The sequence below is a fragment of the Hyla sarda genome, chromosome 5 (genome assembly GCF_029499605.1).
Source record: "Hyla sarda isolate aHylSar1 chromosome 5, aHylSar1.hap1, whole genome shotgun sequence".
In the NCBI taxonomy this organism is placed as follows: domain Eukaryota; kingdom Metazoa; phylum Chordata; class Amphibia; order Anura; family Hylidae; genus Hyla; species Hyla sarda.
Window position 1 is genome coordinate 368,468,651 of NC_079193.1, and position 19,637 is coordinate 368,488,287.

The following is a 19,637-nucleotide window of genomic DNA, read 5'->3' on the forward strand; positions in this document are numbered from 1 at the left end:
ATTCACAGACCGGAGGATACACAATATTCTGCCTTACCCTGGGTGCACGCTACGTCAGTGATGGGGAAAAGGAGGGGGGTCATAAAAATGCACCTTTAAACCAAAATCCTTACACCCGCCCTGTATAAGGTAGCCAGAAAAGCAAAACCAGACATAAAGTTTGCAGGTGGTGCTCCAATTGTAAGTAAGAAAGTCCAACCCTGGAAGAAGTAGAGAGACACTCACCGATTATAGTCCAACCAGCAGAGAAGTAGAGAGGCACTCACCGATTATAGTCCAACCAGCAGAGACATAGAGTGGCCAATATACAGTAGTATTAAAGTTTCTGGTACACAAACACGGCATACAAAAACCGTTTGAGCACCTTAGTGCTCCGGGGTTTCTGCTCAAGCTGTTCTTGTATGCTTTTATGAAACCGATTAAATAAAACTTTTATACTGCTGCATATTGGTGAGTACCTCCAGTGCTGTATCTACTGTTCCATGTCCCACCCGTATACTCACTGGCTTGTAAAGAAGTTAAAATCTGTCCCCAGCCTATTCCTGCCCTGTAGTACAAATAAAGGGTTTTTTGCTAAATGTTCTACATTCTGGGGTTTTCTTCTTCCGGTCTTACAAACTCCCTCTGCCTGTTCCCCTGTACTGTATTGCTTTTCCAGTATATGACCTTAACTGTTGAGGACAAACCTGTTCTGTCTATCTATGTCTCATTTGCAAACAGGGCTCGGCTTCCCACTGACTGTCAGTCAAGAAAGGACAGGGATAGTAGGAGGAGCCAGGACTGTAGGACTTCATGGGTGTCAGAACATCTATTTGCACCAGGAACTAAAATAATGTTTCTATGTTATGTGTCTCCTTGCCCTAACAGCAATCTAACAGTGTCAGCAATTTGTAATGTTTATTTCATCTGACATATTCCCTTTAAACACCATTGAGAATTTAAATGTTGGTCCAACAAGAAGATGCTAAAATATCTAAGCATGGGATACATGTCTGAGGCTACATAGATAGTGTGGATACAAAATGACTAATGTTCACCAAATTCAACCAAGGGTTTAGAGGAAAGTGAAGGGGACTTCACAAGTATGAGAAAAACATCTACAGAACTAAAAAATTACATTTTTACATTCAATAGAGAATCTGACAAAAACATAATGCCGAATTTCCCCAAATCTCAAGAATTAGAATTTGGAACCATTGTTGGAATGTTAAAGGGGTACTCCGGAGGAAAACATTTTCTTTTTATCAACTGGTGCCAGAAAGTTAAACAGATTTGTAATTTACTTCTATTTAAAAAAAATTGTAATCCTTCTAGGACTTATCAGCTGCTGTATCCTCTACAGGAAGTTCTTTTCTTTTTGAATTTCTTTTCTTTCTGACCACAGTGCTCTCTGCTGACACCTCTGTCCATATCAGGAACTGTCCAGAGCAGGAGAGGTTTTCTATGGGGATTTGCTCCTGCTCTGGACAGTTCATGACACGGACAGAAGTGTCAGCAGAGAGCACTGTAGTCAGACAGAAAAGAAATTCAAAAAGAAAATAACTTCCTGTAGAGCATACAGCAGCTGAGAAGTACTGGAAGGGTTAAGATTTTTAAATAGAAGTAATTAAGAAATCTGATTAAAAAAAATAAAAAATGTTTTCCACCGGAGTACCCCTTTAAGACAGGTATAGGTATCAGACAAATAGTTGTGTATGACATAACTATCTACCCTAACCCTCCATCCCATACATATGCATGCTTGGCTGGATTGATGGTGGGTCATCTTCCCCAATAAGAAAAATATCGGGCATGATAAATCTAACATCATCTGTCGGGGGAGGGTTTGTTTCCACATAAGATGTTTAGACGATCCCACCAAAATTTGTTCTGCCAACATTAATCTCATATATAAGAGCAACCTTAGCCCTGTGGTTAGATGGTTCCTAGGTAAGAATGTCAAAAATATCCTGAAAAGTATCAATTATTTACTTTACAATGCTTGGAAAGAAGATTGACAAAAATGGAATATCAGATTACTGTAAAAATTCTCAAAATCTTGAGAATTACAATTTAAGTAACCATAAGGTCGAAGGCTGTCCGAGAATGCTGGAAGCTGCAGTTTAAAGGGGTACTCTGCTGCTCAGCGCTTGGAACAAAATGTTCCGAATGCTTAGAGTCAGCGTTGGGGGCTCGTGATGTCACGGCCGCCCCCTCAATGCAAGCCTATGGGAGGGGGCGTGACGGCCGCCATGTCCCCTCCCATAGACTTGCATTGAGGGGGCGGGGCATGCTGTCATGAGGGAGCGGGGCCAGGACGTCGTAAGCCCCCGGCGCCGGCTCTATAAGTGTTCGGAACATTTTGTTCCAAATGCTGAGCAGCAGAGTACCCCTTTAACAACGGCTGGAGGAACTCTGGTTTGGAAACACTGCCCTATGGGAACCAGATATATAATTTGCGATATTTTGAAAATATATGGACGAATATTCGGCATATAATCGCTAAATTAACATATTCGTAATATTCGCGTTTTATTTTCGCATATGCGAAAATTTGTATATGTGAAAATTAGCATATGTGACAATTAGCATACGCAAAAAATTAGCATATGCGAAAAAAACAAAACAAAAAAAAACGCGAATATTCACGAATTTGCGATATCCGTGAATAAAATTCGTATTGCGAATATTCACAAGCAACACTAATACAGACATATTATTGATAAGTTATATATATTATCTACATTGCTATCGAAATTGCTTCATATGCACTTTGGTATTCTTATCCTGGACTCTGGTTATGTTTGGCAGCATATTTTGATATATGTTACCAGGGGTTACCACAGCGCTTGATATACACCATGCTGCGCTTCCCTATTAGTCTTTCCCATGTGTGAGCCGGAATTGTCCGGATATACCGTCACACGCTGGAAATTTCAGCCCGATGTCTCGCAGGCTTAACCATGTGCAATTCATTTATTTCCGTTACCAGCATATATAAACCACGTTTTAACAGTTCTCTATAGCTATGATTAAGAGCTCTTCTGCAGCTCGAAACGCGTCGGCGTACTGTTTTTAGGGGCTTGTTCCCCCCTTTCTTTTTTCCCCTTTTTTTTGGTTTGTGTGTGATTTAGCCTAATTTAACATGAGATAGTAAAAGCTACATTTTACCTCTTTGCTAACCCTGTGAGCTGGATCCCTGTTGTTCATATGGTTCTCATTTACGGGAAGCGGCCCGAGTCTCTGCAACTTACTACAAGTGGATGGTGAGCTGAGCATTTTCTTTTTCTCCCTGTTGATGTACATATAAATATACACCTCCCCTGAGGCTATGTTTACACATTGCATGTTATGCTGCGTTTTTTCTGCTTTTGCCATGATTTTCCCAAACTGATGTTATTTTAGCGCAATTGTGCAAATCACTGTAAAAATTTATACTTTTAACATCGATGTTTGAACTTTGCAGCTGAAACTGCCAAAATGCTGTAAAAAACTGAAAATCCAGTAAAAATTCCACATGTGAGCCCAACATAAAGACTTCAAATCTTTATAAAACACCTCAGTTGTGATTATAGGTAAAATCATTTTTCCCTCATGGCAATATTTTTCTTCAAAAACGCGCTCGGAAGACGAAAACACATCAAAACTGCACGTAAAGTGAACTGAACTCAATCCACTTATGAGTCTAATGAGTTCACGTGGGTGATCTTCAGCACCAGCAGCTTAAAGGGGTACTCCGCCCCTAGGCATCTTATCCTTATCCTTTGCATAGGGGATAAGATTACTGATCGCGGGGGTCCCACCGCTGGGGACCCCCACGATCTCCCTGCTGCACCCGGCGTTCATTCAGAGCGTTGGGTGCAGCGCTGGAGGCTGGTGATATCACGGCCATACCCCGCTCGTGATTTCATGGCCACGCCCCCTCAATGCAAGTCTATGGGAGGGGGCGTGATGGCCTTAACATCACGAGCGGGGTGTGACAGTGACGTCATGAGCCTTTGCCCAGCATTGCCAGTCATTCAACACGGAGTGAAGTTCGATTCATGCATTGGATATCTGGGGTGCCACAGCCGAGATCGTGGGGGTCCCCAGCGGCGAGACCCCCACGATCAGACATCTTATCCCCTATCCTTTGGATAGGGGATAAGATGTCTAGGGGCAGAGCACCCCTTAAATTAGATGGTCAAGTGCAGTGATCAAACACCTGATACCTAACCCCAGATTATTTATGGGAAATGGAGCCTATCCTATGCCTGCCACATCAGCAAACAGAGGTGAACAAATCTCATACATAAAAACCTTTACATTTTTCTTTAATAGTAGCTTATGGTTATGGAGTGGGCTTATGTTACATTCTCTTCTCTACAAAGGGTCTTTTGTTGTACACTGCAAATCAGGATGGAGGTCACTATTATGCACTAGTCTATTAATACCAAATTATGCCTATTGTAAAAGATAACATCTAATTTAATCTTTAAACATCGGCCTAAAATGATGGCCTTTTTTTGTACTAAATAATATCGGCTGCTGGATTATTAAAATAAGTACTAAACCTCATGAAACATTGCTGACGAAATTAAAAATCGCTCTTTTTTTTAATTAGGAAAATGGCAATGACGAATAAAAGCGAAGCCCAAATCTTTCATATTACCTTGAGTTATTCCTCACTACAACCTTTTACCGAGATTAAATTGCCTTGACGAAGTTCATATTAAATCAGTTGTTTTAAAACTTTTGGAAACTTTTTTTTTCCCCTATACTTATTATTTTTATTCTTTTTAGTTTTTGTTGAACACTATAGAATCTGTGCATTCATTCTCTCCTTTTTATTCGAGCCACTTTGACTCGCGGCAATGTAATGGTGCTTTTGTTTGATTTGTCTCGTCGGAGGCTGCATAGAGATGTAGAATGTGAATGATTTACATTGTTTGAGATACAAAATGGTGTTTTGTGTGGTTTATGGTTTACACATGAATATAATTCTTTTTGATTTGAACATTTATCAATAAAGGAGCTTACAATATGTAGGGATGTAAAATATAACGGGACCTACTGGAGAAGGGGAACTAGTTTCACCGCTAGTATGTTGCTAACTAACCTTGTTTTTTATAAGGTGAATTACATGTCATATAGTAATGGACATGCTTACCAAGGATCTGTGCTTGTGTTGGTGGTGAATGCCATGTCCTGTGTCCTCCCATCATGCTGCTGGCTTGTTTAGGGGAACTGGCTCCTTTCTTTTTCTGTGGCCTCCCTCAGACTACAATCCCCAGAATCCTCGGGCCGCACAGCAAGATGGGAAAGGTCCGAGACAACTCTCATTTTGTAGGCTCTAGAAAATGAAGGGAAAAGTAAAACAAACAAATTTGATACCAACTGCTAAACACAGGAAAGTGAAGAATATTAATAACTAGACTAACTTTGCTGCCCCTGTCTTACATTCAAAGAACCAAAAATCCCAGAATACCAATCTAAACCCTTCATGTAGGCAGGACCAGATTATTGTGATGGTTCATGGGGCACATGGGCCTTCATCACCTTAAGCATATGGGGTCTCAACCAATTACCATCCCCTCTTTTGAAATATAAGGGACTTGCTAGTCCTTTTGTCTCCATGACATAGACATAAAAGGTTGATCCTAAGAATACAACGATAAATATCGGATTGGTGGGTATCTACTAACTGTGACCTCCATCATGACAGCAGAGGTCGCTTGTACCCCAGATGTCCTAAGGCAAGAGATTGGAGTGCACATGCTTGACTCCCACTTGGGTCTCAGAAGTGGGATGGAGAGCTTCATCAACTTTAGTCTGGTTCTATATTGTATGGGGCTACCTGTAAGAGACTCAAGTTATGGACCCTAAGTAGTCAACAAATGGCAGATGTCAATAAGGAAATGGCATAACCCCATTAAGTGGCGAGGGTCATGCACACGGGCAGTGACTCCTATATGTAGCTGTGATATGGGGCCAGGTAGGAGTTGGGTCTTAGAAGTGGGATGGAGAACTTCATAAACTTTAGTCTGGCCCTACATTGTATGGGGTTTCCTGTAAGGAATCAGGATATGCACCCTAGAGCTGTCACCGACAGATACCACTAAGAAAGTGGACAATGGTTTGAATATATGAACTAAGGTCAATAATGGTAAGATAATTGGAGTTGATGAAGAATGGATATTATGGAGATAGACTAAGTAGTTGGGCCGAGACTGGATCAAGAGTTGAATGAGACGATATTGAAGGAGATCTAGGCAGCATGAGGGAGGTGGGTAAAAGTTTACATACCCCCTGTCATGACATCACTAGCATTGTCGCTGGAAGTATAGTGGCTGCCTCAGTTGTCATGACAATCATCACTTTATATGATTGATTAATGCTTAGTTTCTACCGCTTCAAAATATTTTTGATATAATATTAAGTAGCATTTGTATGATTTATGATTTTGAATATTTTTTGAGGAGTTGGTAAAACCCCAAGTGTCACCTCCTATAAATACAGAAGATGCTTTATTGAATTCTAAATAGTCACCACTCACGAGATATCTCTGGTTTGCAAGAGGAGACATTTGCTGCAATGTTATGTCTGGGCTCAAGGTGATAGGTACAAACTACGAACATCCCGGAACACTGGAATAAATTTCTAATGTGTCTTTTTGTCCTTTCTCAGATTTCTGCTCGTTGAACTGGGAAAAATTAAGAAAATGGAATAAAAGTCAAGAATTAGTAATGCAATGTCAGCTGGAAATATTAGAACACAGCTTCTTGTTGTTGTTTTTTTTTTATAAGTAAATAATAAATCTGAAAAAAGTTTTAGGAGAACTTTTAATCAATATGTTTATTTATTTACATAAAAATTATACAAACATACAGACGTATGTACAATAGCTATCTGGCCTGCTCAGGAAATGCTGCTTGCTACTAATTTTGCATTTGTGCCAAAATATAAGTTCTTTGAGCCTCTGAAGGACTAGTAGATGTTGAAGTTGGGTCACAATGCTGGTGTGTCTCTAAGATGCAGAACCAGGCTCCCCTTATAGTAGCCGCATGCCCCCAGGACCTATGGTAGGGTAGGATAAGAAGACCTACTCAAGAAGACCCACTGAGCCTCAGAAGACAAAGGAAGAAAGTCCAAAGCTTGTAGAATAGCAAATGCTTTATTTCTTAAAGTTAAAAAAAAAGCCATTCAGTTGGCAGATAGGTTGACATGTTTCGCTAGCTCCGAGAGCTTAGTCATAGGCAGCCAATTACTGAGCTCTTGTTTTGAGTGAACCGTGTCAGGGTAGAAGGTGTGGTGGCTCTTTAACAGTTACTCATTAGAGGCCTCATTTACCATGATTTTTTCCCCTAGTGAATTTTAATTCACTTTCCCATCATATTCATAAATGAGGTTTAAAATATCTTTAGACTTTGGTACATCAGAAATGTGCCAAAGTGCAACGAACTAAACCAAATTGCACCAAAGTTTTAAATCTCTCTGTTAAAAGTAAAAAAAAAAAATAACACAGCCACAAAAGACTCCCAACAAAGGTTGAAAAATTTCAAAAATTTATCAGATTGTGAAAAAAAAAAAATGGTCAGTAGAATAAGTAAACTTTGGTGCATGCCAACAAATAAGTATAATAAAATGCATTTTCCTTGACTTTTCTCTCTAAACTTTACACAGAAAATCAATAGTAAATGAGTTCAATGAGGTGAAGCCACCGGACCAAAAGCCCAGCCAATCACAAGCTGGGCTTCCTGTAAAAACCTACTGTTAACCCTTTTATTACAGTGCCCTTTAAATCACGAAGATCCGCTTTTATGCAGTGCAGTGTCCTGAAAAACTTAAGACCCTAGTTCTGTATTCCCACTACGGAATCTCCGCTGGAGAAATCCTGCCCTCCTTGATGACAATGTAGTCAGGGCGGAACTCCGCCAAAACCTTGAATAGTACATTCTTTTGGTGGAATGGGGAATCTGGAATTCACACGACAGAACCCCCACTGTGGAAATTTCAGAGCAGTAGAATCACCATTGAAAACAATGTTAGGCTGCTGCATCAGAATTTCCAAGTGGAATTCCCAAGTGGAATTCCACTTGGAAAATGCACAGTGTGAATGGGTCCTTAGTACCAATCATTTATATGTCTGAGCATTGTAAAGGAAAACTCCTTCCTAAATTAACTTATCCCATGTACATAGGATAGGAGATAAGTAGCTGATCGCTTGGGGTCCGACCGACGGAGCCCCCCGCGATCTTCGATAAGGGACCCTCACTCTCTCCGTGAGGAGCGCATGTCCACTACCAGAAGACGGCACGCCCTCCATTTATTCCTATCGGAGCGCTGTTGATGCCAGAGCGCTATACCTGGGTCTCTCGGTGCTCCCATAGAAATAAATGAAGCATGTGCCGTCTGCAGCACACGCTCTTCACTGAACGCCAGGTCCCATTCCGGAGATCACGGTTGGTCCCAGGGGTTGGACCCCCCGTGATCAGCTACTTATCTCCTATCCTGCTGATAGGGGAATGAGTACATTTTTGCTGGATTTCTCTTTTAAGTCATGTATCATACAACTAGTCATAATTTCTAGTTATGCAAATGAGGGGCCTAAAAAGGCTAAATCTATTTTTTTCACTTCTTTAATTTTTCAGCATAAATTTTTCAGCAATTTCCAAAAGTGGAAATTTTAATGCAACTTAATCTGTAACTGTTCAGATACAAGGACTACAACCTCAAGCACGGACTGTGTCTCGAATAAATATGTAATGCAGTTTCCTATTTTCGTACATGAAACTGTCTTGACCCCACAATGTGCAGGCAGATAATTTTACCTCTATTCTTAAAAAAAAATTGAAAAAAATCGAGTTTATCACAGAGCTCCAAATAGTTTTTTTTTTTTCTTCCTCGGAAATTACACTGCTCAAAAAAATAAGGGAACACTTAAACAACACAATGAAACTCCAAGTCAATGACACTTCTGTGATATCCCACTGTCCACTCAGGAAGAACACTGATTGACAATCAATTTCACATGGAACAGACAACAGGTGGAAATTATAGACAATTAGAAAGACACCCCCAATAAAGGAGCGGTTTTGCAGGTGGTGACCACAGACCACTTCCCAGTTCCTATGCTTCCTGGCAGATATTTTGGTCACTTTTGAATGCTGTTGGTGCTTCATTCTAGTGGTAGCATGAGATGGAGTTTACAACCCACACAAGTGGCTCAGGTAGTGCAGCTCATCCAGGATGGCACACCAATGAGAGCTGTGGCAAGAAGGTTTGCTGTGTCTGTCAGTGTAGTATCCAGATCATGGAGGCGCTACCAGGAGACAGGCCAGTATAACAGGAGATGTAGAGGAGGCCGTAGGAGGGCAACAACCCAGCAGCAGGACCGCTACCTCTGCCTTTGTGCAAGGAGGAGCAGGAGGAGCCCTGCCAGAGCCCTGCAAAATGACCTCCAGCAGGCCACAAATATGCATGTGTCCACTCAAACAGTCAGAAACAGACTCCCCTGAGGGTGGTATGAGGGCCCGACGTCCACAGGTGGGGTTGTGCTTACAGCCCAACACAGTGTAGGACGTTTGCCATTTGCCAGAGAACACCAAGATTAGCAAATTCGCCACTAGCGCCCTATGCTCTTCACAGGTTCACACTGAGCACGTGACAGACGTGACAGAGTCTGGAGACACTGTGGAGACCATTCTGCTGCCTGCAACATCCTCCAGCATGACCGGTTTGGCGGTGGGTCAGTAATGGTGTGGGGTGGCATTTCTTTGGGGGGGCTGCACAGCCCTCCATGTGCTTGCCAGAGGTAGCCTGACTGCCATTAGGTACCGCGATGAGATCCTCAGACCCCTTGTGAGAACATATGCTGGTGCGGTTGGCTCTTGGTTCCTTCTAATGCAAGACAATGCTAGACCTCATGTGGCTGGAGTGTGTCAGCAGTTCCTACAAGAGGAAGGCATTGATGCTATGGACTGGCCCGCCCGTTCCCCAGACCTGAATCTGATTGAACACATCTGGGACATCATGTCTTGCTCCATCCACCAACGCCACATCATTGATAATTTTTGTGTGATTTTGTTGTCAGCGCATTCAACTATGTAAAGATGAAAGTATTTCATACGATTAGTTCATTCATTCAGATCTAGGATGTGATATCTTAGTGTTCCCTTTAATTTTTTTGAGCAGTGTATGTAAAGGAGCATATGGTTGAGTCAATTTTATTTCGTCTTCTAACATCAGAAAATGAATTGATTATGGCAATTCTGGAGAGGCCGGGAATGCGCTGCTTTCATCCGGCGGTAATAAATTTGCAGAAACATTGCTCTGAGAAAACAAAGTAAAAATGAATAAAATGAAAAAATATATAAATAAATGAATAAATAAATTAAATAAAAAATTATAAATATGTATAAATAAAATAGATATAACAAAATGAAATAAATATAATGAAATAAATAATTTAAATAAAATAACAATTAAACAAATATAATTTTCAAAGAGGCATGGACTCAAGGGACAGGGACATAATACTCCCCCTTTATAAAGCATTGGTACGGCCTCACCTGGAATATGCTGTTCAGTTTTGGTCGCCTGTTCATAAAAGGGACACTGCAGAGTTGGAAAGGGTGCAGAGACGCGCGACCAAACTAATATGGGGCATGGAACATCTTAGCTATGAGGAGCGATTAAAGGAGTTACAATTGTTTAGTCTTGAGAAGAGACGTTTAAGGGGGGATATGATAAACGTATATAAGTATATTAATGGCCCATACAAAAAATATGGAGAAAAACTGTTCCAGGTTAAACCCCCCCAAAGGACGAGGGGGCACTCCCTCCGTCTGGAGAAGAAAAGGTTTAGTCTAAAGGGGCGGCACGCCTTCTTTACCGTGAGGACTGTGAATTTATGGAACGGTCTACCTCAGGAACTGGTCACAGCAGGAACAATTAACAGCTTTAAAACAGGGTTAGATACATTCCTGGAACAAAATAACATTAAAGCTTATGCAGAATTATAAAACTACATCCCTTTCCCTTATCCCCTTACATCCTTCCCTTCAATCCCCTGGTTGGACTTGATGGACGTATGTCTTTTTTCAACCATACTAACTATGTAACTATGTAACTATGTAACTATAATGAAATAAAATAATTAATATTAAATAAAATGGTTAATGAGGTCAATACTAAAACAGGTTCCAACTCTTGCAATGTGCAAAGTATGAATCTACTTAAAGGGGTTCTCCGGTGCTTAAACATCTTATCCCCTATCCAAAGGATAGGGGATAAGATGCCTGATCGCGGGAGTCTCGCCGCTGGGGACCCCCGGGATCATGCACGCGGCACCCAGTTTGTAATCAGTCCCCGGAGCGTGTTCGCTCCGGGACTGATTACCGGCGACTACAGGACGGGCGGCGTATGACGTCGCACTCCGCCCCTCAATGCAAGCCAACGGGAGGGGGCGTGCTAGCTATCACGCCCCCTCCCGTAGGCTTGCATTGCTGGGATAAGATGTTTAAGCACCGGAGAACCCCTTTAAAGGATATATATATATATATATATATATATATATATATATATATATTGGCTTTATTTATTCTGACTAATTGAAGACCTATATTCAGTTTTGTTTTTTTTAAAGCTATTTTTAGTTTAGAATTTATTTTTGTGCTGTTTAAATTTACATGATTATGGAAGCAGAAATCTTGCCCATGCTGCTGTAAAAGTAGATGCTGAGACTCGCTTTGCGGCAGCATCTATTGATTTTTACTTGGGAGTGTAGTGCAGTGTTTCCCAACTAGGGTGCGCATAGATTATGCAAAACTACAACTTCCAGCATACCCGAACAGCCTTAGGCTGTTCGGGCATGCTGAGAGTTGTAGTTTTGCAACAGTTAGAGGCACCCTGGTTAGGAAGCACTGGTGAACTGGTGAATATTAGCATTACCTACTGTGTTTCTGTGTTATAAAAGCATACTATATGGTTACTATTTGTCCCTTAGAGAGTCAGACACTGATTACACAGACAGCCCAATAATGTAACCCTCTCCTGCACTAGGTAAGTGCCAGGATTGGCCTTTAGCCGGCATTTTAGCCCTTTTGATGCCACCGGCCTCAGTCAATAGTGACCATAGCATCTAGGTTAATTGAGAGGTGTAATTCCTGCAATGTCTTAGGTCACCTCCTCCCCCCCCCTTCCCCCGTTCAACCAAATCATGGGGTGCCGATTGGCTGTCACGGCAGCTCGTGGCTGCCAAATTAGGAGGAAATAGGAGTTTGAGTTTGACATGACACTGCAATGCATATGTCATATATATACTTTATTTTTATTTATTTTTTTAAAGTAGTAAAATATTACTAAACCTATATAAACTGGGTATTGATGGCTACCTTACTAATACATAAAGCAAGTTCTATAAAAGTAACAAAGATCTACTGGGAGCTGTAATCACTGTCTATGTAGAGGACAGGAGCTTCTTCAGGGTCCTGTACAGTACACAGTGTCCTAAAAATGTAACATGGAGCCGCCCTTACCTGGTGTCCAAAGGAGCAGCTAACCCTGACACAGGTAAAGAGTAATACAGTACTGCACTATACTCTAGGGAGGCACTACTGCAAATCAATGCACTTCAATAATACAGAGGTTTGTTAGTTAAATGCCCATTCTGATTGGTTGTAGCGACCAGCCATTCACATGGATCCATACAGTTTTGGGCATAGTATGTTAAGTTTAGTTTCCAGGAAAACCCATTAAATAAAACATTGGTGCTGCATGGTTTAGGAAAAATGTCATATTGCAATTATGGAGGTAATATATTGCAATTTTGATAAACAAATGGGGAATTTAACCCCCATTTTATGTCCAATCCCCCCATGTCATGCTCCTTCCCATATAATTTCTAGCCATCCCCCATTTCATGACTACCCCCAATTTCCCATCCCCCCATGTCATACTCGTTCCCCTTTATGTCATATGTACCCCCCATTTTATGTCCATCCCCCATTTTATGTCCATTTCTCATGTGATTTCATGTCCATCTCCTCCATGTCCCATCTTCCCATTTCCTGTCCACCCCCCCCCAACCCCCTTGATATTGTGCTGGGGCACAAGGGAAACAAAAACAAAACTTTGATACACACCTAGTCCCAGTCGCACGTTGGTCTGCCACAGTTTTTGCTTTACTTTGTGCGGTCCTGGTGTGTTCTCTGTGCTTTCTCCTTCTTTATAGACAAGCATCTGGTACACTTCCAGGAAATTAAAAAGTACCTGTCATGATCTTGTTACATTTTATAATTCTCCAAGGTCACTGCCCCCATCATGATAAACCACCCCCTGCCTTTATTTTTATCATTTTTAAATTGTCTACCTTGATATTGCTTTGTATTTTCTGCTCATTCACTTACTGGGAAGGGGCGTTCCCCAGCAGGTGTGACATCATCTGAAGCCATACAGGAGAGAACTTCCTCCCCTACAAACAGCCCAGAACAGTTCAGTGTGGGATGAGCTATGATTGTATAAGGCTGAAGAAGGTGTCGAGAGTAATTTATGCTATTTGTGTCTATATGTAGCCACACAGTGGTTGTGATGTGCATTGCAACCTGTTGAGGGTCTTGGTAGCATGTTGCAATGATGCAGTTTCCCAACCAGGGTGCCTACAGCTGTTTCAAAAATACAACTCCCAGCATTCCCGGACAGCCAAAGGTTTTGTAGTTTTGGAGGCAACTTGGTTGAAAAATACTGCAATAATGTACTAATTATGTGGCATAAAAAATCCTTAAAGGGGTACTTTGGAGGAAAAGAAAATGTTTTCAAATCAACTGGTGCAAGAAAGTTCTACAGATTTGTAAATTACTTCTATTTAAAAATATTCCAGTACTTATCAGCTGCTGTATGCTCCACAGGAAGTTGTATAGTTCTTTCCAGTGTGACCACAGTGCTCTCTGCTGCCACCTCTGTCCATGTCATGAACTGTCCAGAGCAAGATGGGTTTGCTATGGGGATTTTCTCCTGCTCTGGACAGTTCCTGATATGGACAGAGGTGTCAGCAGAGAGCACTGTGGTCCGACTGGAAAGAATTACACAATTTCCTCTGGATCATACAGCAGCTGATAAATACTGGTAAGATTAAGATTTTTATATAGAAGTAATTTACAAATCTGTATAACTTTCTGGCACAAGTTGATTTGAAATTCTTTCCTTCAGCGTACCCCTTTAACTTATTATAAGGGAAGGTACGTGTGGATACATCTGTAACACTTTCTTTAAGAAGACTTCTCCGACTTGTCTTCCCAACAAATTTCGCCCAATCAATCCCAATTAGTATTTAGGCTTTAGATAGTCATCAAAACTGATTACTAAAGAGCCCCAGCAAAATAATAAATCACTCAACTGGTGCTCGCCATAACCATCTAACAATGCATATATTTCTCCAACTTTAATTAATTGTGAAATGATTCCCATTACGGGCTGTGTATAATGGCTCTGCTAATGATGCCATTGTGTTAATATACAGCTGCGGCGGCTGAGTGATGTGTCGTATATTTTAGACTTCACGGCTCCTAGGATCTTGACAGCATATTTTGATAGTAAATTCTTCAACGTTTAGCATGCGGCTGGCAAAGAGAAGATTCTCTATCTATTTTCATGGGAGAAAAAAGAAAAAGAAAAATCAAAAATGTAATCCCTTGTGGTCAAGTGTTTTTATCAAACACGACACACAAGGATGACACCTGATTGCCTGACACTTCTTATTTTTTCATTGACGTTGGAAGAGTCTACATTTCTCATTGTTCTTGGTCATGTAACAGAGAGAGTTCTTGCTTTGAATAGCTATTTCTTCATCTAAACCAAGTAGTTGTTGAGGCTGGGACTTGGGGATTGTCTATTTCTTGTAAAAAAAAAAAAAATAACTCGGCTGTGTAGACTCTTTCCCACAGGAAAACACTACTCTTTCTTAAGAAGCGTGAAGACGTCCCCTATGTATGTTTCGAGCCGTAGTCCCTGTCATGAAATTGACACTTTAGATTTCAGAGAGGTTAAAATGTATCCAGAATACATAAAGTGAATGTAAAGTCTGAGCTGCCGGTTTAAAGTGTCTTAAAAATTATACAATATCTCTTTAGAAAATGTATAAATTGTTCATACTTGATTCAAGACGCAGATAGAGGAGAACGACGATGAGTGCCCAGTCTTGGCGGTGGTTCTTAATCTTTAACAATCCTCAAATATCTTCAACCCCTGTACATGAGTCAGCTTAATCTCTTTCCCATAAGGAATCTATATCACATAAATAACCAATGAAGAAATGTTGTTCAAGTTTTTTTTTTCCCCTACAGAAAACATATATGTACAGTGAAATAGAAACAAGTGTCAGAAAAGAAGGAGCCTTCTAATTCACCCCTCTCTTCAACATAAGAATCAACGTATTGGGTTAAAGTGATTATCGGGACAAGCTCAGAGATAAGAGCAGCCCTGAGCTTGCCCAAACCTCTGTTCCTGCCTTTAAAGGGGTACTCCGCCCCTAGACATCTTATCCCCTATCCAAAGGATAGGGGATAAGATGTCAGATTGCCGCGGTCCCGCTGCTGGGGACCCCCGGGAATGCTGCTGCGGCACCCAGCCATCATTACTGCACAGAGCGAGTTTGCTCTGCACGTAATGACGGACAGTACAGGGGCTGGAGCATCGTAACATCACGGCTCCGCCCCTTGTGACATCATGGCCCTCCCCCGCAATACAAGTCTATGGAGGGGGCGTGGCGGTCGTCACGCCCCTGCCATAGACTTGTATTAAGGGGGCAGGCCGTGATGGCACGAGGGGCGGAGCCATGACGTCACGCTGGTCCGTCCCCTGTATCGCCCGTCATTACGCACAAAGCAAACTCGCTCTGTGCAGTAATGACAGCGGGGTGCCGCAGCGGCAATCCCGGGGTCCCCAGCAGCGGGACTTTGGCGAGCTGACATCTTATCCCCTATCCTTTGGATAGGGGATAATATGTCTAGGGGCGGAGTACCCCTTTAAGGTGCCCACCTCCTTAAAGGGGTACTCCAGTGGTAAACATTTTTTTTTCAAATCAACAGATTTTTAAGTTACTTCTATTTAAAAAATCTTAATCTTTCCAGTACTTATCCGCTGCTGTATGATCCACAGGAAGTTGTGGAGTTCTTTCCATTCTTATTCATTCTTTCATAGTACTCTCTGCTGACACCTCTGTCCATGCCAGGAACTGTCCAGAGCAGGAGCAAATCCCCATAGAAAACCTCTCCTGCTCTTGACAGTTCCTGACATGGACAGAGGTGTCAGCAGAGGGCACTGTGGTCAGAAAGAAAAGAACTACACAAATTCCTCTGGATCATACAGCAGCTGATAAGTGCTGGAAGGATTGAGATTTTTATATATAGAAGTCATTTACAAATTTCTGGCACCAGTTGATAAAAAAAATAAAAATAAAAATAAAAAATTGTATTCCATCTTTAATAGGGTGTGTGTACATAACCATAAATGCTTCTTTTTGATGTCTTCATTCATGTAACATTTGTAGCTTTATTTATTAGGAAACAGTTCAGATGAAGCTCATATCTGTCTGGTTTGATGGCACCAATAACATCATGCAGAATTAAATCATCAATTTTTGCAAAAAAAGAAATAAAAATAAAATTCCCACCAGTTATTAACAAAAATATATCTGTTCATGTGCAATGAGGACACGTTCTGCATCTTGCGTGCCAGCATTCTGCCTGCTTGAAGTACTAGAGCTGATGCCTTTTATTTAGGCCTTTCTTGAGGCGTCGAATATTAGACATTTTTCATCCACTCACTCTGGATTAATACGGGAGAGAAGTACTCAGTGGGAATCTGCAAGGTCAGTAAATGAAGTACATAGTGGAGTAGTTATCTGTGTAATCTGAGCCTGTAATGAAATATGACAGCCGAACTCTCCAACACTATGTCACAGTATTACAGGGCTCGCCGAAATAGAACCGCTAGAAGCAACACTTTACAACAAAAAACATTCACCTACGAGGCCTCTAGACAACACTGGAACTGATTCTGATGTCTGATCTCCATCCATATAGAACATGTTCACAATCACTCTTAAAGGCGTACTCCGGTGAAATTTTAATCAACTGGTGTCAGAAAGTTAAACAGATTTGTAAATGACTTCTATTTAAAAATCTTAATCCTTCCAGTACTTATCAGCTGCTGTGTGATCCACAGGAAGTTCTTTTCTTTTTGAATGTATTTTCTGTCTGACCACAGTGCTCTCTGCCGACACCTCTGTCCATGTCAAATCTATAGCAAACCTATCCAGCTCTGGACAGCTCCTGACATGGACAGAGGTGTCAGTAGAGAGCACTGTGGTCAGAAGGACAATAAATTCAAAAAGAAAAGAACTTCCTGTGGAGCATACCGCAGTTGATTAGTACTGGAAGGATTAAGATTTTTATATAGAAGTCATTTACAAATCTGTTTAACTTTCTGCCACCAGTTGATTTAAAAACATTTTTTTTCCACCAGAGTACCCCTTTAACCTCTTCAGGACGCAGGGCGTATGGATATGCCCTGCATTCCGAGTCCTTAAGGACGCAGGGCGTATCCATACGCCAGTGGGAAATCCGGTCCCCACCGCTAGCCGGTTGGGGACCGGAGCCGGATGCCTGCTGAAATCGTTCAGCAGGCATCCCGGCATATCGCCCAGGGGGGTCATCATGACCCCCCATGTCCACGATTGCAGCACATTGCTCATCAATTCAGACGAGCGATGTGCTGCGATTCCGTTCCCCGCCGCTCACCGGGCGGGGATCGGAGCCGGATGTCTGCTGATTTCATTCAGCAGACATCCCGGCAGTGTGCCGGAGGAGGTCCGGAGGACCTCCTATACCGCCAATCGCTGCAGGACGCCGTTAAGTATTAACCGGCGTTCTGCAACGGTTCCGCGTCATCAGGGTCACGTGTGACCCGGATATAGATGGTGACTGTTGGTGTAATATACACCACCAATCACCATCCGTGCTGTACTGGGGGCTGGCATTGTGGCCAACCCCCTCAGTACAGTTGTGATTGGGTGGCCAAAGTTGCCACACCAATCACAGTGTAATGGGAGGGGATGGTGGGGGCTAGGAGCATGTTGCTCCATTCTGCCCACCATTCCACAGAGATCTGGCGAGCAGGACGGAGCCCTGTGCTGCCCACCATCCCCTCATTGTAAAACAAGTGCCCCTTGCCCCCTTTCTGTGGCCCCTTGGCACAGAAATCCCCCAGGGCTTTAGATTTAGGTAGGGACATGTTAGGGTTAAAAAAAAAAAAAGTTTTTTTTTCTATTTTTCGGCGTACCTCAGTGGGTGTCCGTGGGTCCGTAGCACCTTTAGCTAGTCTCGCACCACACCACACACAGCACACACACCAATAAAGTTTCCCCCCCCCCCACACACACACCCATATCCCCATTAGAGTAGGAAAATGGCTTGCAGAGCGTTTTCGGCGGAGGAGGCATATGCCATAATTGCCTACGACACCGAGAGCGGCTCAGACGACGATGAAGACCACACCTTCCTTATTTCATCGTCCTCCTCATCATCTAGTTCTGATGATGAGCCACCAAGGCAGCGGAGTCCTGGCACCATAGGGCTTCCTAAATGCGGCATGCCCCCAGAGCAAAATTTGCTTCCAAAAAGCCAAAATGTGACTCCTTCTCTTCTGAGACCTGTAGTGCGCCAGCAGAGCACTTTTCACCCCCATATGGGGTGTTTTCTGAATCGGGAGAAATTGGGCTTCAAATTTTGGGGGGTATTTTCTGCTATTACCCTTATTAAAAGTGTAAAATTTTTGAGAAGACAAGCATTTTCGGTAAAAAAAAAAAAAAAAATGTTTTACATTTGCAAAAGTCATGAAACACCTGTGGGGTATTAAGGCTCACTTTATCCCATGTTACATTCCCCGAGGGGTCTAGTTTCCAAAATGGTATGCCATGTGTTTTTTTTTCTGTTTTGACACCCTAGGGGCTTCCTAAAGGTGACATGCCCCCCAAAAACCATTTCAGAAAAATGTTCTCTCCAAAATCCCCTTGTCGCTCCTTCCCTTCTGAGCCCTCTACTGCGCCCCTCGAACAATTTACATAGACATATGAGGTATGTGCTTACTTGAGAGAAATTGGGCTAGAAATATAAGTATACATTTTCTACTTTTACCCTTTGCAAAAATTCAAAAATTGGGTATACAAGAACATGGAAGTGTAAAAAATGAAGATTTTGAATTTTCTCCTTCACTTTTCTGCTATTCCTGTGAAACACCTAAAGGGTTAAAACGCTGAATGAATGTCATTTTGAATACTTTTGGGGTGTAGCTTTTATAATGGGGTGATTTATGGGGTATTTCTAATATGAAGACCCTTCAAATCCACTTCAAAACTGAACTGGTCCCTGAAAAATATCGAGTTTGAAAATTTTGTGAAAAATTGGAAAATTGCTGCTGAACTTTGAAGCTCTCTGGTATCTTCCAAAAGTAAAAACATGGCAACTTTATGATGCAAACATAAAGTGGACATATTGTATATGTGAATAAAAAAAAATATTTTGAATATCCATTTTCCTTGCAAGCAGAGAGCTTAAAAGTTAGAAAAATGCTAAATTTTCATTTTTTTCATCAAATTTTGGGATTTTTCACCAAGAAAGGAT